Source organism: Phyllobates terribilis, unplaced genomic scaffold, assembly GCF_046119375.1.
Source record: "Phyllobates terribilis strain yellow unplaced genomic scaffold, ASM4611937v1 Scaffold_5__5_contigs__length_657084704, whole genome shotgun sequence".
NCBI classification, from domain to species: Eukaryota; Metazoa; Chordata; class Amphibia; order Anura; family Dendrobatidae; genus Phyllobates; species Phyllobates terribilis.
In genome coordinates, this window is record NW_027362765.1 from 443,787,358 (window position 1) to 443,811,769 (window position 24,412).

Here is a 24,412-nt window from a genome sequence, read left to right on the forward strand (position 1 = left end):
GGAAGGGGACCCTGAGCGCAGTATGGGGGGGGTCGGGGACCCTGAGCGCAGTATTGGGGGGGGACGGGGACCCTGAGCGCAGTATGGGGGGGGGTCGGGGACCCTGAGCGCAGTATGGGGGGGACGGGGACCCTGAGCACAGTATGGGGGGGGCGGGGACCCTGAGCGCAGTATGGGGGAGATGAGGACCCTGAGCGCAGTATGGGGGGGGGGCGGGGACCCTGAGCGCAGTATGGGGGGGCGACGGGGACCCTGAGCGCAGTATGGGGGGGCGACGGGGACCCTGAGCGCAGTATGGGGGGGCGACGGGGACCCTGAGCGCAGTATGGGGGGGCGATGGGGACCCTGAGCGCAGTATGGGGAGGACTGGAGACCCTGAGCGCAGTATGGTGGGGGATGGGCACCCTGAGCGCAGTATGGGGGGGGGGCGGGGACCCTGTGCGCAGTATGGGGGGGGACGGGGACCCTGTGCGCAGTATGGGGGGACGGGGACCCTGTGTGCAGTAGGGGGGGCAGCCCTGTGCGCACTATGGGGGGGGACCTAGATGGGGGACATGTCTGCAACATGAGGACCTGGATGGGGGACATGTCTGTGAGATAAGGATCAGGATGGGGGACCATGTCTGCAATATGGGGGACCTGGATTGGGGACCATGTCTGCAATATGGGGGACCTGGATGGGAGACCATGTCTGCAATATGGGGGACCTGGATGGGAGACCATGTCTGCAATATTGGGGACCTGGATGGGAGACCATGTCTGCAATATGGGGGACCTGGAGGGGAGACCATGTCTGCAAGATGAAGGACCTGGAGGGGAGACCATGCCTGCAAGATGGGGGACCTGGAGGGGAGACCATGTCTGCAAGATGGGGGGCCTGGAAGGGAGACCATGTCTGCAAGATGGGGGACCTGGAGGGGAGACCATGTCTGCAAGATTGGGGCCTGGAGGGGAGACAATGTCTGCAAGATGACCAGTTCAAAAGGCGTATAGAAAATAAAATGGTATCACTAAAAATGTCACTTTGTCATGCAAATAATGCGGCCCCCCAAATTAAATGTTTTTCCGTGTGACCAGCTCAGTTTGAGACCCCTGATCTAGGGTATATAATATACACAGGGGCAGACATATCATTGGTGATCACAGGGGCCACTTCCACCGATAAAAGCACAGGGGCCCGTGTGTGTATAGACTTCTCGAATGACACCAGTCCCGTTAATTCACGTCCGTGTTTAAACTCTGATGTGTGAAGGAGGCCTTAGGCAATAATAATATATTTATATATATTTATATATATATATATATATATATATATATATATATATATATATATATATATATATATATATATATATTGGCGCTAGACCCCCTTCACACATCAGTGTTTAAACACGTACGTGAAATAACTGGACTGGTGCCATCCGTGTTATTCATCCGTGTCTCCGTTTTTACCATCATTGTAGTCATCAGTGTTTTTCCAGTATGGATAAAGAAATGACAAAGCTTCTCCTATACTTCACAATGTTATCCCCTTACTGACCAGGCCATTTTCCGATTTCGCATTTTTTCGTTTTTTTGCTCCCCTTCTTCCCAGAGCCAAACTTATTTTGTTTTTCGGTCAATATGGCCGTATGAGGGCTTATTTTTTGAGGGACTAGTTGTACTTTTGAATGACACCATTGGTTTTACCATATCGTGTACTTTAAAACGGGAAAAAATTCCAAGTGCGGTGAAATTGCAAAAAAAAGTGGAATTCCACAGTTGTTTTTTGGGTTATTTTTTCCATGTTCACTAAATGCTAAAACTGACCTGCCATTATAATTCTCCAGGTCATTAGTTCGTAGACACCAAACATATATAGGTTATTTTTTATGTAAGTGGTGAAAAAAAATCCAAAGTTTGTTAACAGAAAAATGGCGCCATTTTCCGAGACGCGTAGCGTCTCCATTTTTCAGGATCTGGGGCAGAGTGAGCTTAGTTTTTTCCCACCGAGCTGACGTTTTTATTGATACTATTTTGGGGTAGATCCGATGTTTTGATCGCCCGTTATTGCATTTCATTTAAATGTTGCGGTGACCAAAAAAACTTAATTCTGGGGTTTTTAATTTTTTTCTTGTTACGCCGTTTACCGATCGGATTAATTCTTTTTTTACATTGATAGATCGGGCGGTTCTGAACGCGGCAATAACAAATATGTGTATATGTAGCACCCCGAGGGCACGGCTGGTACAGGGGTATTGCACCTCAAACCAGAGGTGTGATATTCCACTCCCGGGTAAGGATGGAGTGTGGACCAGGACTCGGTGGGCTGCATGCAGCACACACACCCCATTTCCGAGGGACAGCTCAACGGTGCTCCCACAGAAGTGCAGGCACGACAGCATCTGTCCCTGGCTGGAGTGGGGAGGGGAAAGTACACCCAGTGATGTAGGAGCAGATAGGGGTTGGGTCTCTGGGCATAGGTAGGAGCCCATTGGTTGCTAGTCACCTGGGCTCACACATAGAGGGAAGTATATAAGGTGGGCACCATCTTAGAACGGGGTTCTGTTCAGACAGACAGTCAGAGGAGAGAAGGAGTTCAGCCAGAGAGGGCTGACAGGGAGCTGTGGCTCAGTCTGGGCCCAGCTCCACGAGGCAGGCCTAGGGTGAAGGCCGGAGCCAGAGAGAGAGAGAACGGGAACAGAAAAGAACAGAAAGGAAAGAAGAAAAGGAACTTTAAGAGAGGCCCAGAGACACGAGAGAAGAAGGAACCCCATAGGCCCAGGAGATTGCGGGTGACGGGTTGGCAGAACAGGGTACCGGAACCCAAATTGGTGGAGGCAATAAATTCCTCAGCCAAAGACCGGAGGTTGTGACCACAACTTGGTGCGACCCCTCACTACATCCACCAGGAAAGCATACCACATAGGGTCAGGGAAACCGGAGATAAGTTTTGCCAAGAGAAGGCCCGAGGAAGCTGGACAAAGGTGGGTCACTGGTGGGGATGGCCAGAGAAAGGAAGAGAAGGGAGCCCTGTGCCACGCTCTGGAATTGCCTGGGAGTTGGTCGAGCCCCTTGCCTGGTGGACGCAGCACGGCTTGGGCAGTCACCGCCGGTACCGAGGTGACTAGGACCAGTAAAGAACTGTGAGTAAAGCATTGGAAACTGCAACCACACGTCTTTGTGTTTCATCGCCGCACCAGCACCATCAGTACTGGGACGCTCACACCATCACTCTCATCATCCACACTAGCTGCCCTGAGGCAATACTTCTCCCGTGGGGAGTCATCCCATACTTGGCAGCGCATACAGCATCAGCCTCAGCGGTCTGCAGCGCAGCGGCGGTCCCCACTGACCGCCATCCACGGGTGGCGTAGTCGGACACTTGTTATTACACTAAGACTGCCACTGAATTGACCACCCTGGGCACGGACCGGGTCAGCGCCACGGAGATTACAACCCCCAGCGATCCGGCTCCGGGTATTCCCTGCACAACACAGGCCCAGGGGGGCGCGTCATATATTTGTTTTTTTTATTGTTTTATTTTGAATGGGGTGAAATTCAAAATTTAAACTTTTATACTTTTTTTTCAATAACATTTTTTTTTACCTTTTGCATGATTCAATGTCTCCATGGGAGACTAGAAGCTGCAGTTGTCTGTTCTCCTTTACTACACACAGGCGATCATCAGATCAACTGTGTGCAGCAGAATTGCTCACTGGCTATGAGCGCCGACTGCTGGGTGGCACTCATAGCATTCTGGCAATGACAACCGCAGGGGTCTCCTGCAGACCCCGGTTTGTCATGCCAAACCATCGGCGATCCGCAGTCATGTGATTGGGTCACCGATGGGCGGAGCCAACGTTGCGTTTCCAATAAGTGCGAGTTAAATCCGCTGTCAGAGATTGACAGCGGCATTTAACAAGTTAACAGCCGCGGGTGGATCGAGATTCAACCGGGGCTGTTGCGGGCATATGTCAGCTGTATAGATCAGCTAACATGTGCCCAGAAAGGTGCGGGCTCAGCACCAGAGCCCGCGCTAAACAGGGGGTTGTGATGTGTGTTGTACTATTACGGCAGACGTCATAAAGGGGTTAAACCCGTACAGCACACTGATGGTACACTAACTCCATCCATGAGCTGTACGTGTTTATCACAGACCCATAGACTTGTATTGGCCATTGTCATCCGTGCTGCCAGAAAAAACAGACCTGTCTCCATGTGTTTTGCAAGGACACCCGGTTAGGTTATAACGGGTACCGCATTTACTCTTCCGGGGTGGTGCCGTGTATACACCAATTGTCTCTGTTGATACATTTTGTAATATCACAAGGTAGTTTTCTGTCCACAGCATGGATGTCTATACCTGAGGGACTGTCGGGGCCTATTCCCTCACACATACTACCAGGACGATCCTTTTCAAAAACAAGAACAACCATGTAATGAAAGAGAGTAGTAATTATACTGAGGATTCATTCCAAGCCTGTGTTTTATGGTCGGGGTACATAATGCATTTTCCGGACTGGCTGCGAGTCTCCTCACCCGAACCCAACAGCTTCATATGTGCCTGAGGATGTGGAGTGTGGGGTCCGGAGATTCACAGTCGGACTGGAAATCACGGTCCATATAGCCTTAGGGCCGTTTCACACTGCGTTCTTCACCACGTTCACTCGGGGCTTGAGTCCGAACCCCCCGCAAAACAGGATTCGTGCATATGCGCCGACAGGGCCATTTACTATAATGGTGCAGATAGGACCATTGACTCTACCTTCACCATTATAGTCAATGTCACTGTCAGCGCATATGACAGAATCCTGCTTTGAATTTATTAAGCCTGTGAATTAATATTCAACAGATGGGAGAAAAGCAGCACGAGCCTATAATACTGTGTGGATGGGGCCACGGTGGGATTTGAACCCTCAACCCAGAGCCGTGCCGTCACTAAGCTCTGAGCCACCAAACCTGTAGGAAAAAATTGTGCTTTGGCCGAGACCACTTCATGTCTTGGGGTCCCTGGCAATGTCCTGCCAGCTACATATGTGGTGGGCAAGCCACATAGGAGAACTCTCCGATCTGCTGCCTATCTATCCTATCTATCTTCTGATAGATATCTGGCTCGCTGGCAGATGCTTTCTTTATGACACTACCATGATCTCTGCACTGCACCTGATTATACAGGTAAACCTCAGCTCTATTTATGTGCCCGTGATGGCAGAAACTTTTAACTTAGGGAGACTTAAAAAAAAATATATCTACAGTGACCTGCTGACAGTGACCCCGCCCCTGCTGACAGTGACCCCGCCCCTGCCGGCAAAATGTCCCGCCCCTGCTGAATATTTAGGGCAAATTTGTTGAAAAGTTGTTGGTTTTGCCACCAGCTCATTTGCATATGTCGGTGAGCGAGCGCTCTGATTGGCTGGCTGTGGAATGCTGCATCTGCAGCCATGTGATAGACCGGAACATCATCCTGACAGGACAGGTCGCTGCACGAGGGATACGGGGTCACAGATTAAGGAAATGGGGCATAACACAAGGCTGTATTTACCCCATGGCACCTTAGAGCGGGTGTCTAGGTCGGCAGACTGCAGGGGGCGACGTCAGCATGATTGAATAAACAAACATGTATTTCCGCTGCTTCACCGCTGGACCGAGCGTCAGTATTGCCGATGATATTTGGTGGGGATATCAATCCATCATCTACCACATCCTATACATAATCTAGGGCAGGGGTCTCAAACACACGGCCCCCTCCGGCTGCTTCTTGCGGCCCTCAGGCACAGACCCCGTAACTATCGCGGCTCTCTCCAGCAGCCACCGACATCAGCGCTGTAATGCAGTGTATTGCCGCGCAGAGACCATCTCTCTGCACAGCAATACCAGTGCCAGCCGCCGGCCTATCAGAGGCCAGCAGCTGACATTGGCGTCAATTAAGCGATTCAATGTGCGGATGGTACCCGGGTCTGGAGAAGAGGAGACTCTCCTCCAGACCCGGGTACCATAGTACCTGTAAAAAAATAGAATTAAAATACAAAATATACATTATACTCACCTTCTGATGCCCCCAGTCTCCATAGCGATGCGTCCTGGCTCCCCGGCAGCTCGCGATGGTCTAAATGGACCGGCCATGACGTCATTTAGTCATGTGACGGGTCACGCGACCGTTGATGTCGGCTGCCGCTTGACCCGTCACATGACTAAATTACGTCATGGCAGATCATTTTACACAACCGCGAGACACCGGGAAGACCGGATGCATCGGATAAGGAGACCGGGGGCCATCGGAAGGTGAGTATAAAGTTTTGTTTGTTTTTTTTTAACATTTTTATTCTTTTTTTAACAAACTTGGTCACACTATATAAAATCCATGCCGGTTGCATGGATTTATATAGTGTGACCAAGTTGTCAAGCACTTTCCAAGTGATGCTAAAATCACTTGGAAAGCGCTTGATAACCCACATGCGAAATCGCATGATCAAAACGCTTCACTTACGCTTGTCCCTGGCAGGAAAAACGCATGTAAAATCCGCATGTAAAATCCGCATGTAAATTCCGCATGCGTTTTTACTGCCAGGGAGATGCAGAAACGCTCAGGAAAAATCCGGAGCATTTCTGCATCGTGGGCACATAGCCTTACACTGGTAATTGATTTGAACTATTAAAAAAGTTGTCCTAGCTTATTTCTCCCCTCTCCACAGTACAGGGAATAAGCTGCTGATTGCTGGGATCCATCTGCCGGACCCTCCAGCTCTGAGATGCCCTTGTAGGATGGAGCCGCGGTGACGCCTGCGCACCCCACCACTATACAATGAGAAGAAAGACTCTTACCTGTAAATCAGGTCTGTGGCTGAAAGACAAACAACAGGTTAGAATTAGATTTACTGAATTATATAATAAAAGTCACTCAGCTGCAGTCAATGACTTATTTTTAGGCCGTATTCACACTTCATTTTATTCTCATCTGCATAAAACCAAAACAACTAGTTGTCACTATTATACTGCATCCGAGTTTCATCTTTTTTTTTGGGGTCCGTGTCCATTTTTACCATCAGTATGTCATCCATTTCTCTTATATGCAAAAAAAGGAAAAAAGCTGCTGGAAGTTTTTCTTAGTAGTCAGTCAATGGGTGAGTGTGATCCACAATTCTCCCCAAAGCTGACATGTTACTAGCTCCATAGAATATAAGGGCCAGTGAAAACTGCAGACCATACACCTGGTACAGACACAACCATGTGAATGAGCCCTTCCTCTCCATCGTTATTGTACAGAGACTTCCTTACACAATATCGGATCTGATCTGGCATTCAGGTTTCGGCTGTACTGTAACTACTGCAGTGCGGGGGTGTTACATCCATAGCGGCAGACCACACGGCCTTGAGTCCTGGGGAGCGCTGGCTCTGTACCCCCATCACCCAACCGTCATCACTATATTACTGCTCATGTTCCACCATTCAGCCTGCCCCTGTGCGTCTGAGACTCAGCTCAGCAGGCGCGATTACGTCACTGGATGGCGCCTGCTGTGCAAAGCCTCAGTCCCCACACTGCACAGACCGGAGCAGGGCGCTGGGGAACACGGCGAGGTATAAATGCTATAATTGTGTGAGAATGTCAGTACTTACATCTCATGTTGGAAATTGCCGTCTGTAATAGTAAAACAGAGAAATATATAAAGTCCATGAATTATTTCAGCTTCTTACATTGTACATCACATACTCATGGTTTCCTATTGCACTGGATAATCAATGGGTTTTTAAGTTATCGCACAAGATAGATTTATTAATACTAGCGCAGTCTATGAGCAGAGAGCCAGTCCGTGCCCCATGCAGCATTCATATAGTCCATAAACCGCACGCCCGGTAAGTGACCCCGGAATCTGCTGACAACTCAGTGACATCTGACTTTATTGTCCACTTATTCAAGTATAAAATATGTGGAATATATTGTGACAGTGGCAGAATACTGGAGGGAGGGGAGATATGTTTCACTGAGGCTATTGGCTTCAGTGATGTAAAACATGGAAGTTGCTTCTGCATATTAGGTGCAGAGAGGGTTAATGAGTCAGGTTTACAAGGGCATGTTTTATTGGTGGATTGCTAAGTGCAAGGTGGGAGGCCATCCACCATACCTCCAATCCAGGGAATCTTCTGGGCTTTAAATAGCCAGCCTTTTGACTCAGGTGTTGTTCAGTATCTGGAGAGACTTGCTCTAGAGAGCGGCTGGCAGGGATTGTGCTGAACCCTGTGTGATTAACCCTGAGTGGCCAGACCTCGGCCGATATATGGACTGTGCTGCACTTTGTATTTTGTTTTGCGATTTTTTGCCAAATGGGCTGTGTTTACTTTATGGACTCCAGGTTAGTTTATGACGCTTAATAAACTAACCCACAATTTTAAAGAGACAGTGTCTTGTGTCTACCTCCGTGTACAGCCAAGCAAGCAGCTTTGCCACAATATCTATAAATGAGCTGTGTGTTATGAGTCTCTGAAGCTGTGTCTATTTTTCCACATTTGTGTTAATAGATGGGGTCAGACTGGCAGAGCTGCATTGGTAAATCTGCATGAATGTAAGAGTTATGTGTATTCCGGGTGCTGTATACTACATAGATTAACCCTTTAATGCCCCATGAGAAATATATTCCTCATGGAGCGTGTCAGGGACTTTGGAGCGGTCTCAGAAGCAGAGTCCACTCCACACTGGGCAGATGTCGCTATATTATATAGACAGCATCATCCTCTAAAAGCAGCAATTGGCGTGACCCCTGACTGCTGCTGTTAACCTGTTTAATGCCGCTGTCAGTTTCTGACGTGACGTGATCGCAGGGGGCGGATGGGTTGCTGTGACAGTCAGGGGCCGGCTAAACTCCCCTGTGCCTGGTATGTGATCTCTCCTGTGATGTCCATCCTGTGGTTGAGCGTCAGAGAACACAGTGATTTTTACTATATACCGCAATACTGCTGTATTACTGTATGTTGCACAAGTGATCAGATAATCGCAGGTTCAAGTCCTGTAATGGACCTAACAAATAAAGTAAACAGTAAAGACATTTTTTTAAAAAAATGTAATCGAATTACCCAGTTAAATTTAAAGGAAAAAATAAATAAAAAAATACACATATTTGGTTTCAATGTGTTCAGAAAAGTGCAATCTATGAAAATATAAAAGTAATTGACCCAATCTGTAAAAACTGTAAAGCAAAAAAAAAATCAAAATGCCAAAATTGCGGGTTTTTGGATGCTACAACTAAAAAAAATGAATTAAGAAGCGATCAAAGCTTCATAACTATCCCAAAATAGTATCAATAAAAACATCAGGTCACCATGCAAAAAAAAGAAGCCCTCACACAGCTCCATCCACCCAAAAATTTAAATTTTACTGGTATTCAAAAATGACGACTCAAGTTAATTCTTGTTTTCTTTTGTTTTTTTACAAAATTCATATTTTTTTATTTAGCATTTAAAGGGAATCTGTCAGCAGTTTTTTTTCTACCTCATCTGAGAGCAGCCTGATGTAGGCAAAGAGAAGCTGAATCCAACTGTGTATCACATAGATTACTGGGTGCAGCAGTTCTCACACCAATCAAAGTTTTAAGATTTAGCAACGAAGCAGAGCTGAGAAAGCTAACCCCGCCCACACCACAGCTATCCCCGCCCACACCAGGCTCTGTATGTACAATGTCAATAGATAGTGAGCTGCCTGTCACAGGAAGGGGCGTGTTGGACCAGGGCTCATGGGACTAGGTAGTCACAATCCTTGTAAGCAAACAACATGGGGCTTGATAAGAGAGACATCGCTGAAATCTGTGTTTACCCCTACAGCATGCACTTTTCAGTTTACATAGCAAAAACCAGCTGACAGATTTCCTTTAAATTAAAAGAAACAATGCAAGTTTGGTATCGTTGTAATCGTACTGATCTGATTGGTCCAGGCATTTGGCCGTGAATAAAGAATGGACATCAGACAACAGAAATTAATTTTTATATATCCGTATAGAGACATCATTACATTCACTATTCTGAATTACATGACTTTTCTTATTTCAGACTTACAAAAATCTTTGTCCAGTGTGCGCTCGACATTTTTCAAAAATAAATAATCACAGAAACCTGAATTGGATAAAGAGAGAGGTTTCCTTATAAATAACCTAATGTTAAATACCAATTGTATCAATTGTACATATTGCCATAACGAGCTAATTAACAAATATAAGGTTTTCTAATGAAAAATGTCTGGGATATGAGAATTGTGAAGTAGAGGAAGCTTGTCATAAGAAATCAGAAACTTATATCTATAGGAAATGGGAAATAATAAGGACAGGACAGGAGTGTAAGACACAGATACTCACTGTAAATCTCCTACTATAACCCTCAACGGAATTCTGGGTGAGCAGTTGCTTATATAGTCCTCATGATATCATAATGTCCAGGCAGAGGTGACCATGGTGCCCATCCTGTGATGTCATAACATTCTAGAACAAGCCCTGTAGCCAATGAGATCCAATATAACTATGTATAATAATAAAGTCTATGGAGGGTTTATAATTGTATGTAAATAATCTGACACAGTAAATGGTTACAAATGATAAGAAACAGCAACACATCACATACAGACCCATGAACACATATACGCAGAAGGGTCTTATAATCAAATAGTTTTCTTCTACAGTATTGTTACTATACATATACACCATAGGGACATAAGTATAGGGATACAGAATTTTATGACATCCCATTCTGAATTCATAGGCAATAATTTGAAGTTGGTCTCTTTGTACAAGATTTTGGAGGCGTCTGTGGGAATTTTAGCCCCTTCATTCAGAAGAGTGTTTCGTCCTGGCTAGCAATCTCCATTCTAGTTCATCTCAAAGGTGTTGGATGGGGTTAAAGTCCGGACTCGGTGCGGCCCATCAGGTTCTTCCACACCAATCTCCCCCAACCTTGCCACATTTCTACTGCTCTGCAGTATGACAGATATAAAGTGATAATCCTGAAAAGACATTTTAAGAAAAATGGAGAATAATTTCGGTATTCAAGCTGATAAGAAAGTTCATGTCTTTGACAAAGAACTCAAGTCTAACACCTGAATTTATTACTCACTACATGGACCATGTCACACCTCCACCAGGCTGACTCCAGATCACTACACTCCTAAGCCATCACTGCCATCACCCAGAGGCATATCTAGGAGAAGGGCAGCCAGGGCATGTTCCCTGGACGCAGCCAGCATGGGGGCGCAGTCGGGCCGCCTAATGCGGTGGTCCGAAGTGTCTCCCCCGGCGGCTGCATTCTGCCGCCCCCTGGACTGGAAGTCGGCAGTTCTTTGAGCCTGCTGTCAAGCTAACATCCGGCTCACAGAAGCTGCAGCGCACCCGCTCCCTGTGATCAATTGTACTCGTGTCTTTAAGATGCAAGAACAATGGAAGCTCTGACTGCCAGGTTAGAGTGTCGTCAGCAGCACGATCAAGTCATGTTATCACGCTGCTGACGTCACTTGCTGGCACGGAGAGCATTGATGGTAAGTGCTCCACATTAATGGAGCTGAAGACACCGAAGATGGCGGGGATTTGGTGTAATGGGGCTGGGGTGTATTTACTGCTTGGGGGGTATTTACTTTCTGGGGGGGTATTTACTGCATGTGGGGTTATTTACTGTGGGGGGTATTTACTGTGTGTGTGAGAATATTTACTGTGTGGGGGGTGTATTTACTGTGTGTGTGGGTATTTACTGTGTGTGGGTATTTACTGTGTATGGGGGGTATTTACTGTGTGTGGGGTATTTACTGTGTGTGTGGGGTATTTACCAGGTGTGGGGGGTATTTACTGTGTGTCTGGGGAGAAATTTGAAGACACAATATGAGGAGGAAGGGGTGAGATGGGGGCATGTATGGGGAGATGGCTGCAAATACAGTATGGTGAGTGGGGGTATGGCTGCGGACAGTATGAGGAGCAAGGGAAAAATGTATAGGAAGGGGTGATGGGATGGGTGCGGACACTGTATGGGGGGGTCAGAGGGACTCCCTGTCCTGTGTGGAGAGGCAGTATGGAAAGTGAGAGGGTAAATGTATGAGGAGGGTGGGGGAAACGTGTGAGAAGACTATTTGGGGGAATAGTGCGAGGAGACAGTATGGGGGGGGAGTGTGACTGGGCACAGATTAGAGACTGAGTAGTGGGGGGTAGCATGGGGGAACAGTGTCAGGGCACAGCCAGGAGGGAACAGTATGCCAAGGAGGGGGAGTGTGATGAGGGGGCACAGTATAGAGAGTGGGCCCTATATGGGAGACCCAGTGTGAGAGAACAGTGTGAAGAGGGGGCCCAGAATGGAAAGGAGGGGGGCAGTGTAGGGAGCATGTACCATAGGAGGGACAGTGTGGGGGTTATATTTTGTTCTGGGAATATAGTGAGGGGCAATCATTTATTCAAGGGATCAGCGTATGGCAGATATTTTTATTCAGGAGCATTATAATGACACTGCTATCTTTAAGGGCATCGTGTCGGGATGTGCTGAAGAAGACCGGGGATGTAAGTGACTCGCCCCCCACGGCCGTGGGGTACTCGGCAGCCGGGCCTCTGGTTGCCAGGGTATATCACTGTGGCTGGCCCGGTCCGTGACCCAGGGCGGTCAGTGAAAAAGGGAACTTCTATATGGGGTTTTTGGGATTTTTCGTGATGCCACCTGTGGTGTCTGGTGAGGATCACCAGCGCTGCAACAGTCCACTGAGGCAGATGATAGGGCAGCTTGGGATGGAACGGCTCCCCACAGGTGGAGCAGGCCTCAGGGCAGTGTAGAATAGATTGAGGTGCGCTGGGCGTTGTGGTGCAGGGAGGGAAATGACAACGGTGAAATAAAGGAGCGAAGGCAGTTCAGTGCAGTCATCCAAGATTTACTCACAGTTCATAGACAGTCCACAGGTGCACTGTACTGGTGCAAACCTCCCGCGTCGCGCTGCGTTCATCAGGCAGGGGTTCAGTCCTTCCTCAGGCAGTTTGGGTGTACTGGCAGAACCCCACTTTCCTGTGTACCTTCCTAGACCGACTTCACGCTGGGTCTTTACTCCCTCCTGCCCTGCTCTTCCCACTGTGAATCCTGTTCGGGTGCTGCGAGGTCCCCCCTGTCCGTCGGAGTTGCACAGACCTGCTTGACCTTACTTTTGGATTGAAGTGAGAGTTTGGCTTCTGGGTATAAAAGCCAGAAGCCTCCGGTTTTTCCAGCCGAGGCTTGAAGCTGCACGACTGGGCCAGTGGCCGGTCCCCTACTTGCGGCCTAGATCCTCCTGACACTTGGCAGGTTCGGGGTGTACGGGTGCCACCTGCACTCGCCGTACCCCCTAGGATCCCCTCTGAAGAATGGAGCCTACTCCCTGCTCCCCTCCTGGGCCTCAGTCCTTGGCCCGTGTAGTGGAGCAGACTCCTAAGGAGACTCTGCCCCCAGACTGTTCTCCAACCACTAGACTGCCACCCTAAGATGTCTTCCCTATTTTATATCTTTACTGTATGAGTGCTCCCATGAACTACTTCCTCCACCCACACCCACTACTGGTTCCCCCTAACTTTGGGTTCTCCCCACCCCAGCCAGGGTCAGGGCTCAGCAGAAAACTACATTGCGTCTTGCCCAGGAGCGGACACAGACTGTAGTGGGCCCCTGTGCAAGAATTTTTTGGGGGCCCCCCCCCCTGCCCTTCATAGGGGGCATGAAGGCCCCCCCCCCGTGCATCTCTCATCCCCCTGTGCATCTCTGATTCCCCCCACTCCTAGTTAATTAATTGTATTTAAAAAAAATAAAACTTGTTATACTTACCCCCAGGGCCGGCTCCAGGTTTTTGTGGGCCCTGGGCGACAGAGTTTCAGTGGGCCCCTTTAACACATACCACGATTCATGATGCACAGATACCGCAGAGAAATATATATATATAGTACAAGGCCAAGGATTTCACTTACTACATTACATGAGCGATATCTATTGTAAATTCTACAATAGCTCAGAAACCGGCGAATCCTCACAGCGCACAGTGCAGACCGGACAGTATAGTCCTCCATACAGTATTATGGGCACCATATAATGCTCCATACAGGATACTGACCCCCTAAGGCTGCGTGCCCACGATGCGTTTTTCATGCGTTTCCGCTGCGGAATTTCCGCAACGGAAACGCATCAAAAACGCATTGGTAATCCGCACCCCATGGTCCCCAATGGCATTCCGCAATGTCAATGCACATGCTGCAGATTTTTCCGCAGCGTTTCTGCAGCGCTCATAAATCCACAGCATGTTCATTAATTTTGCGGAAGCGCAGCGGAATGGCCGCCATTGACTTGCATTGAGACGCACATAATCCGTGTCTGTACATTTGTGGATGGTACCCAGGTCTGGAGGAGAGGAGACTCTCATCCAGACCTGGGTACCATTGTACCTGTGAAAAAAAGAATAAAATAATAAAAAAGTTTATATTCACCTGTCCGGCGGCCCCTGCAGCGCTTCTCCTTCCAGGACCTGAGATGACGTCGCGGTCATGTGACCGCAGGCTGTCTCGCGATGTGCCGGCAACCCGGAAGAAGCCAGGACGAGTGCGACAGCACACGCGGCGAGGGATCGGGGGTAAGTATAGCTTTATTTTTTTATTTTTACGGTCACACTGTATAAATCCATGCCTTTTGCATGGATTTATATAGTGTGACCTAGTTGTCAAGCACTTTCCAAGTGATGCTATCGCCTGGAAAGTGCTTGTCAGTCCGCATACGGAAACACATGCGTTAACGCATGTGGATACGCATGTGAATCCGCATGTATTCTGCAGGAAAAACGCATGCACAATCTGCATGCGTTTTTTCTGCCAGGGAGATGCGGAAATGCTGCAGAAATTTTCTGCTTCATTTCTGCATCGTGGGCACATAGCCTTATACTGCTCCATACAGGATACTGGTCCCCATATAATGCTCCATACAGGATACTGGTCCCCATATAACGCTCCATACAGGATACTGGTCCCCATATAACACTGCATACAGAATACTGTCCCCCATATAACGCTCCATACAGAATACTGTCCCCCATATAACGCTCCATACAGAATACTGACCCCCATATAACGCTCCATACAGAATATTGGCCCCCATATAACGCTCCATGCAGGCTGTTCCCCCCCTTATAATGCCCCATTGCACGAGCGATATCTATTGTAAATTCTACAATAGCTCAGAAACCGGCGAAACCTCGCAGCGCACAGTGCAGACTGGACAGTATAGTCCTCCATACAGTATTATGGGCACCATATAATGCTCCGTACAGGATACTGACCCCCTTATAATGCGCCATACAGGATACTGGTCCCCATATAATGCTCCATACAGGATACGGGTCCCCATATAACGCTCCATACAGGATACTGGTCCCCATATAACACTGCATACAGAATACTGGCCCCCATATAACGCTCCATACAGAATACTGTCCCCCATATAACGCTCCATACAGAATACTGACCCCCATATAACACTCCATACAGAATATTGGCCCCCATGTAACGCTCCATGCAGGCTGTTTCCCCCTTATAATGCCCCATGCAGGATGACACCCCCTTTTAATGCCCTATGCAGGATGTCACCTCTCCCCCCCATATAATGCCCCTTGCAGGATGTCACTTCCCCCCTTTTCAATGCCCCATGCAGTATGTCAGACCACCCCCTCCCTTATAATGCCCCATGCAGGAGGTCACACCCCCCCTCCTTATAATGCCCCATGCAGTATATCACACATCCACCCTCCTTATAATGCCCCATGCAGGATGACACACACCCCCTCCCTTATAATGCCCCATGCAGGATGTCAATTCCCCCCTCGCCCTCTTATAATGCCCCATGCAGGATGTCACACCCCCTCCCTTATAATGCCCCATGCAGGATGTCACTTCCCCCCTCCCTCTCTTATAATGCCCCATGCAGGATGTCACACCCCCTCCCTTATAATGCCCCATGCAGGATGTCAATTCCCCCCTCCACCTCTTATAATGCCCCATGCAGTATGTCACCCCCCCCATGTAATGCCCCATGCAGGATGTCACACCCACTCTCCCCCCTCCATATAATGCCCCATGCCCCCATACATAAAAAAAAAAAATCAAATACTCACCTCACTTCTCACCTGATGCTGATCCGGACTCCAGCATCGCCCGCGTCTTCGCGCTGTGACAGCTCACGGGAGATCGCGCGCGGTGTAAATGTGGCACCCCAGGGGTCTGGTTTCCACAGTAACAGCAATGTTATGTCTGAGAGCAGGTGGGAGGTCTCTTGGTCAGGAATCCTATGCATGCCACACCTCCTGCCCAGTCCTGGGAGGGGAAGAACTTCCCCTATATAAACCTGGGGCTGAGGCAGGGTTAGAGAGTTCAGAGGGAGAGTTCAGCCAGGAGGGCTGACAGGGAGCTGTGGCTCCGGCTGGGCCCAGCTCCTGGTCCATGCCAGAAGTAGAGACAGAGAAGAGAAGCAGCTATGGGAAGAAACAACAGGAGCTCTGTGGGAGCAGTGTTACAAGGAGTCAGGGGCTGGCAGCTGCAGAGCTCGCCCTGACTGAGAAGATTTCTTACCGGACCCGGAGTCCGAGGCTGTGGGGACTAACTCCTACCCAGCAGCTGAATCCGTCAGGCAGGGGATTTCAGGTCCTCTGGCCAAGAAACCCGAAGGCACGGTCACACGCATGGGACCAGCACCGCCGTCGTGGAGCGGAAGCTACTAGAAGGCCCCGAGTCACCGGCCATACGGGTGAGCACCACACGGTACACTCAGGGACGTGGGCTACTTATACCCGCCTCTAGCAAGGTAGCCAGAAGAGTACAGTTAGTTTGGGAGGCCTACAACTCCGCCTGGCCAGGGGAGATCCCATCTGCTCAAGGACTGACCAGGCCCCAATCGCTAGCCAGTACTCCGGGAGGGTCTATCTTTGTCACCAGTAAAGACCCTGAACTACACCGTACCGTCTCCGAGTGGTTCCTGCTACCCCCATCATCCACGTCGGCTGCCCTGAGGCCATACCCCTCCCGTTGGGGGTGATACTATCACGCTGCACAATCCTACCACCGGCCTCAGCGGTCTGCCCTGCAGCGGCAGCTCCTTCGCTGCATTCAAGGGTGGCGTAGTCGTACAACATCTACCGCTAATACAGCGCCACTTAGTCTGACTCCCTGGGCACGGACCGGATCACCGCCACGAGACTACAACCCTCAAGAGATCCGGCTCCGGGTAAGCTCCCGCATGCGCAACGCAGCGCGACACAGGCCCAGGGGCGCGTCATAAACATATCACCGCGCCCTCTGACCTGAGACATCACAGTCAGAGGACGCGGAAGACGCTGTGGAGGCACGGGGAGGGTAAGTATTGTGCCGGCGCCGTCACATGACCGGAGATGTCCCTGCGCTCAGCATGGGGCCGGGGGCCCATGTCGAGCGCAGGGACATCTCCGGTCATGTGACAGAGGGGGGTCCTGCCGGGGGACCCCATGAGGAGACGCACAAGAGGGGGGCTCCGAGGGGGCCCCGACCGGCCGGGCCCCATGCTGGAGTCAGGGCAGTCATGCCCTGATGGCGGCCCTGCTGACGGCTGGAGGGGCGCCCTCTCCTTCGGGGGCCCCGTTCAATGAACCGGCTGCACGGGCGGTAGGTCCGCCCCTTGTCTTGCCCCTCCTGCTGGCCTGGGGAAGTGTAGTGTTGGATGTAGGTGTTTGGGGTTCCGTGCATCACTCCCTCCTTACCTGAGAGAAGAGAGACACCACACCTCTGGGTGAGGTGCAGTACCTCTGTGGCGACCGAACCCTCAGGGGCGCCACATAAGTCTGTAGAGATGAGCTGTGGATGAGAAAACTCATCATGGAGACTGGACAATATGAAGAAGAAAAGAAAGAGAACGACTCCAGAGATAATGTCATCTATAAGGTACCTGGATGTAAATGTTTTCTTTTGATACTGACTAATTCTCATATTTTTATTTATGTTCAGAGCATTAAAGGGGTTGTCCAAGTTTGTGATGAGTCTGCAGTCATTCTATGTGACTGCACGCTGTCAGGATTCTCTCGTGCCAGCAATTTGCATACATGTGGTCACGAGCCGACTAGACATGCGTGGCCTCACTCAATGAAAATGAATTGAGCGAGGCCGGACACATCTAGATGGAATGTGGCCAGAATTATACAAATCGCATACTTGTGTTGTGCAAGGGAGAATCCTAAAAGTGTATAGTGCATGCGCTGGGAGAATTCAGAAGCCTGCAGTCACATAGAGTGACTGCAGACTTTCATCTCAAGCCTGGACGAGCCCTTAATTATAAAATGAAGCCCTGTAGCCGATCCTAACAGCTCTGGTTCCAGCAGTCATCTCATGGCCACTTCACTCATATGTGATTTTCAGTGTTACGGTCACATGACGAGCTTCTCTTCCCGCTTCTCTTTTTTTCACTGAACATTGAGAGAACTACCGAGAGCAGCTTGTTGGCATGTGATTAAGGCTGGGGTCCCACCAGCGTATCACATTCGATGTGAGAGCATCGGATGCAATATGCTAATGACTTAGTCCATGAAAAATAGTAAAAACGTGGCGCTCACCGTCCTCTTAAAAAAATGCATATAATGTCCTTAAAATATTGCAGCGATGTCATCATTTGGATGCTGGACGGACGACGGCCGTTTTCTGCTAGCTGCGCATCAACGTCCAATGTTTTAGGGACATGAAATAAAGGTTTTTTAAGAGGACGGTGAGTGCCACCTTTTTTTTTATTTTTCATGGACTATGCTATTTGCACTTTTCTTCATGGTGAGCACCCAAGTTCCCAGAGCCATAGTGTGATCCACCTGTCCAGAGTAGGCTTGATTGTGTCAGCGTGAAGTGTTTTCTGGTGTTGGCATTTTTCTTTTTATCCTCCAGTGTTCGATATGCTAATGATACTCGGCTCCTGCTCTGCAGCGAGCGTGAGCCGAGTGTCAGTGCTCTGTGCTCCAATCCTCTAGCATGTGAGAATCACAGCACAGCTGCGGAGGAGACGTAGAAATTAATTTCTCCATCTCCCCTGTTGCTGGCATCAGAGGGAATCACACTGCACTCGGGTGACATCTGAGTGCAGTGCTATGTTTCACACTCACCCATTGACTTATATGGGTGCGTGCGATCCAAACTCCGCATGCAATTGCAGATTGCTTTTTTTTTTTCAGTCCGATCGTGATCCAATTCATAGATTAACATTGGACTGAATGCAATCTGATTTTTTATTCGATTGCATTTTTCCAATGTAATCGAAAGTGAGAGCGAGCCCTATGACTGTTCCTGGGAGTTCCTGGGATAAGCTCAGTGTGCTGTATATGGGTCTCTGTGCAAGCTCAGCTCAGTTTCAGATGATGAAATGAGTCCCTGGAGTTTTGGAGAGATGTATTTTTTTTATTTTTTCTATTACATGGCAATGTGTTTTGTCAAAGAGGTCACTGGGGTGGACTCAGTGGACAGTGGAATATGGGTCCCTGGGGATGAGCAGAGTGGACAGAGAAAGGAATCTTCATCATAGCCAGATTTCCCCCTGAGCTAAATCTGCTAAGGGTTCCCAGGGTGAGCTCACTGAACAGTGGGATACATCCCTGGGGATGAACCCAAAAGACAGTAATAGGATGAGAACAACGGACGGCATGTAATGACATTCAATTGGTCAAAATCCGCACTAAGACGCTATCTCCACTACAGAAATTGACATGCTGCAGCTTGTAAACCCACACCGCAGGTGAGTTTACGCAGCGTTAAACAGAAGCACAGTGGGCATGGGATTTCTATAAATCCCATCCACTGTGCTTGTAATGTAGAATGCATCGTTCTGGACGCACCGCAGATGGGCTGCGTCCAAAACTCTGCTCTTCCTGATCGTGGGCATGAAGCCTTAGCAAAAGACCATACAACCCCTTTAAATCCCAAGTATTGTAGTGCACCTCCCCTTCACTTCCCCAAAGTTGTGCATTGGTGAAGGTATTTTTCTCGGGCTGAGCCCCTCACCTGGGACTGCATGTAAGATTCCCTGTGGTGACGGCTCCACTGGGTCTAATATCTCCATCCACATAATGGGACTAGTGACTGGGAGAAAAATGGCTTAATTGTGGCCCCTGAGACAGTAACTAGAGTAATGGAATGATTGCTTTATCTGATTACCAATCTCTGTCTGGCCTTATGTATATGACTCGCCCCCTGGGCCGTGGGGCACTCGGAACCGGGCTTCAGGGCAATGCTGGGAGTAGTAGTGGCGACCCGGTTCCGTGGCTCAGGGTGGTAAGACCAGTGGTAGTCTGCTATGTGCTGTAAGTAATGTCCGACTACGCCACCCGTGGATTGCGGTCAGGGCTAACCGCCGCTGCAGTGCAGACCGCTGGGGCTAATATAAATGTGCAGCACTGAATAGTTCAACTCCCCACTGGAGGAGTATGGCCCCAGGGCAGAATATATAATGGATGATGGGGGGGATGATTCCGACCGCGATAGCCAGGAAACGGAGGCCTCTTAAACAGTTCAGGGTCTTTATTAGAACAGGTAATATGACCCAGAAAAAGGCCCGGCTAGGAGGGGGGCCTGGATGTCTGAGAACAAGTGGGAGGCTGGCCCTGGTCAGGGTGAGGGTGTAGGCCTACCGTGCTCTCTGTGCTCCTTCTGGCTATTTCCCTCCTTGTAGTGTAACAGCCCACGTTCCCGAGCTCACCGTGTCCTCTCGCCCGTATGGCTTGCAACTTGGGTCCCTTTCTACTCCCGGCCTGGTACGGCTTTGCTGGTCCCTTCCGCTGTGGCGGAGCCTCCGGGCTTCTTAGGCCAAGGAACATACAGTCCCCTGCGGACTGGTTATCTGCTGTAGGACGTGGAATCCTCACAGCCTCAGACACCAAAGTCTGGTAGATTAGTCTCTTCGTCTGCCAGGACAGGCGCACTTCGCCTCTTGTCCCTGGCTCATGGCTCTCCTACTGCCACACGTCCTCTTAGGCTGCAACACAACTGTCTCTCTCTGCTCTGGGACACCTCTCAATCCAGAGACAGGTCGTCCAGTTCTCCCTAACCCTGCCCCCAGCTCCAGCTTTTATAGGGGCAGCCTGCTCCCCCTACTGGTCTGGGACAGGAGGTGCTGCATGCTAATGATCCCTGACTAGAGGACCTCCCCCTTGCTCTCAGACACAGCTTTATTATATTTGTGGCATCCAGGCCAGTGTGACACATTCCCCCCTAGTGAAATTTAGTACTCCGGGACTAAACGAGAAACAAGAATAATATGCATGACCATAAAACATTAGTAGACAAACGACGCACAAGTTGAGTTCTTAAGGTCACAGTGTGGTCTGTGACCGGGTGTCCATATCACCAACACAACGGTGAGCCTTAACCAGGTGGGGGTCTGTCCTAGCCCCAAGTCCTTTACAGTCTTAGTTCATTCCTTGGTCAGGCTCCGAACGCAGTCCATACAAAGTCCCGGTTATTAAAAGTCCATAACCTTTGAGTCTGTACGGTAACTGCAAGAAACTGAAACACACAATTACCAATCATGCATGTAACTTTGCAAACATTTCAACACTTGGCAACAGGGTTATTTACAGTTTAGTGAACCCTATATTCTCCAGCGAGCGGGTATCTGCCCCTTTGTGCTCCTGGTTGACCTACTTAATCCACTGCCTGGTGGTGGACCGACCTGGCTTTCCCCACTAGCGTTAGGGGTACAGCTACCAGCTTGGTGTACAGGTAGGGCAGGCAGCTGTCTGCGGGTCCTTTGGCTTACCGCAGGCATGGCAGGCTCACTGTCAGCAGAGGGTTGATTCTCCTGGGCTGCTGGTACAGGCTCTTCTGCCTCTGGAACTGCTTGCTCTTCTTCACCTTCCGGCTCTGGTGTAGGTTGTTGCTGAGCCGGTTGCAGGAAATGCAGGACGGGTACCACTATGGCATCGTTTATTCGAGTCCAGGACTGAGGAAACTCTCCGAGAACGGTGCTGATCATTTCTTCCTTGTCCTCTGCGGGTTCAAGGTCACTTTGATCCTCTTCTGCACTACGGAGTTGCTCGGGGGACCTGTTTAGGTGGTCTCTGGAGACGGTACTAGTGGTTTCTCCTCCATCCTTGGTGATCACGCACACCTTTGAGTTGTCGTGGTCAGACTGCAGTACGGTGTAGGGTTCCCTTTCCCACTGGTCGTCCAACTTATGTAGCCTTCTCTTTCGCTTCAGGACCTGCTCACCAGGTTCTAGGGGACCAGCAGGGGCGTGTTGGTTGAAGAGTCTTTCTTGCCTTTCTCTCACCTGGGCCAGGCTCTTCTCCACACTCTCCTGTACCTTCTTGTACTGCAGTCGCCTTTCCGTATCCCAGTCCGCATCCAGGGAGGTGTCCTCAGGTGTTAGGACTCCCATCTCCAGGTCCATGGGCAGCTTACCTGGTCTGGCTCGCATCAGGTAAGCCGGGGTGCAGTTTGTAGCATTCACCGGGATATGGTTGTACAGGTCTATTAGGACAGGCAGTTTTTCTGGCCACAGGCTGCGTTCCTCCAGGGGCAACGTCTTCTAGAGATCAATGACTATATTGTTCATTTTCTCACACATCCCGTTGGTTTGTGGGTGGTAAGGCGTTGTACGAATCTTCTTACAGCCATAGAGGTTGCAGAACTCTTGGAAGATTTCGGCTTCGAACGCTGGACCCTGGTCTGTCAGGACCTCTTCTGGATACCCGTGTGGACGGCAGAAGTATTGCTGGAAGGCTCTGGCCGCCGTTTGGGCTGTCAAGTCTTTCACCGGGACCACCACTAGAAAACGGGAATAGTGGTCCACGATTGTCAGGGCGTAGATGTATCCTGACCGGCTTGGAGCCAATTTGATGTGGCCAGAGCTACCAGCTCAAGAGGCTGCTGGGTGACGATGGGCTTCAAGGGTGTCTTCTGGCTGGTGCGGTCTTTTCTCCTTAAGTTACAAGGGCCACAGTCCCTGCACCACTTCTCTACAGCCCCTCTCATGCCGACCCAAAAGAACCGTCCTCTTAGCTGGAACTCCAGTTTCTTCCAACCAAAGTGCCCCGCTCTGTCATGGTAAGCCCCCAGGACCATAGCTGCATCCCGCCTTGGGACCATGACTTGCCAGGTCAGCTCGTGTGTCCAGTGGTTGACAAGTCTTCTGCACAGCTTGCCTTCATAGAGGAACAGCTTGCTCTTCTCTTTCCATAGCTGCTTGGCTTCCTCTGGAGCATCCGGATCTAAGCGGGTCAGCAGATCTTTCACCAGGCGGATTGCAGGGTCACTATCTTGGGTCTCGGCCCAACTGTGGTGAGGTAGGGGATTGATCATAACAGTTGTTAAATCTTCCTCTTTCACGCGGTGGGAGTATTGAGCGGCCCCATACCGGTGGAACGCGGGGAGTTCTACCTCCTCCAGCTCTTCTGGGTCTTCGTCACCTTCAGGTAAGTGAGGCATTCTCGACAGGGCGTCAGCATTGGCATTGGTTTTGCCTGCCCGGTACTTGATCACGAAGTCATAATTGGAGAGACGGGCCATCCACCGCTGTTCCAGGGCACCAAGTCTTGCACTGTCTAGGTGTGTTAACGGGTTGTTGTCCGTGTACACAGTGAACTTTGCAGAGGCCAAGTAATGCTTGAAGCGTTCCGTTACGGCCCACACCACCGCCAAGAATTCTAGCTTGAAGGAGCTGTAATTCTCCGGGTTCCTCTCGGTGGGCCTCAGCTTCCGGCTGGCGTACGCGATCACCCTTTCTCTGCCCTGTTGGTTTTGTGACAGTACGGCTCCCAGTCCCACATTACTGGCGTCTGTGTGGAGAGTAAAAGGCTGGCCATAATCAGGGTAGGCCAGGATCTCATCCCCTGTGAGGGCCATCTTCAACTGGCGGAAGGACTCCTCTTCCGGTTTATCCCACTTGAAGGGTGGCTTTTGGCTTCTGGACTTAGACTGTCCTATCAGGAGGTCCTGCATAGGAGCTGCCATCTTAGTGAACCCGGGGATGAACCTTGGTAGTAGCCTACCAACCCTAGGAACGGCATCACTTCTTTGATGTTCGAGGGGCTTGGCCAGCTCTTGATTGCCGTGACCTTGTCAGGGTCGGGGGCTACTCCTTCCGCACTTACCACGTGCCCTAGGTACTGGACCTTCGGTTTCAACAGGTGACACTTCGATGGTTTCACCTTCAGGCCATAGCCTGCCAGGGCTTCGAACACCTCGGCCTGGTGCTTTAGATGGTCCTCGTAAGTCTTCGAATAGACGATCACGTCGTCCAGGTAAAGGAGGACCGTCTCGAAGTTTCGGTGCCCTAGACAGCATTCCATCAGCCTCTGGAAGGTCCCTGGTGCGTTGCAGAGCCCGAAGGGCATACAGTTGAACTCGCTCAGTCCCATCGGGGTGGTGAAGGCGGTCTTCTCCTTGTCAGCCTCTGCCACAGGAACCTGCCAGTACCCGCTAGTAAGGTCCAAAGT